Source organism: Arachis duranensis, chromosome 6, assembly GCF_000817695.3.
Source record: "Arachis duranensis cultivar V14167 chromosome 6, aradu.V14167.gnm2.J7QH, whole genome shotgun sequence".
In the NCBI taxonomy this organism is placed as follows: domain Eukaryota; kingdom Viridiplantae; phylum Streptophyta; class Magnoliopsida; order Fabales; family Fabaceae; genus Arachis; species Arachis duranensis.
This window is the reverse complement of record NC_029777.3, coordinates 66,931,579-66,931,899: the sequence shown is the minus strand read 5'-3', so window position 1 is coordinate 66,931,899 and position 321 is coordinate 66,931,579.

The following is a 321-nucleotide window of genomic DNA, read 5'->3' as shown; positions in this document are numbered from 1 at the left end:
TTCTGCTGTTTTTGATTCTGTTTTTAATTTTTATGATTTTTTCGTGACTCCTCATGATCATGTACCTAATAAAACATAAAATAATAATAAAATAAAATAAAATAAACATTAGATAAATAAAATTGGGTTGTCTCCCAACAAGCGCTTCTTTAATGTCAATAGCTTGACATTGTGCTCTCATGGAGCCACAAAGGTGATCAGGTCAATGTTGTATAGTCCCAACACCAAACTTAAAGTTTAGATATGGGGTCTTAACACCAAACTTAGTGTTTGGTTGTGGCCTCCCAACACCAAACTTAGAGTTTGACTGTGGGGGCTCTT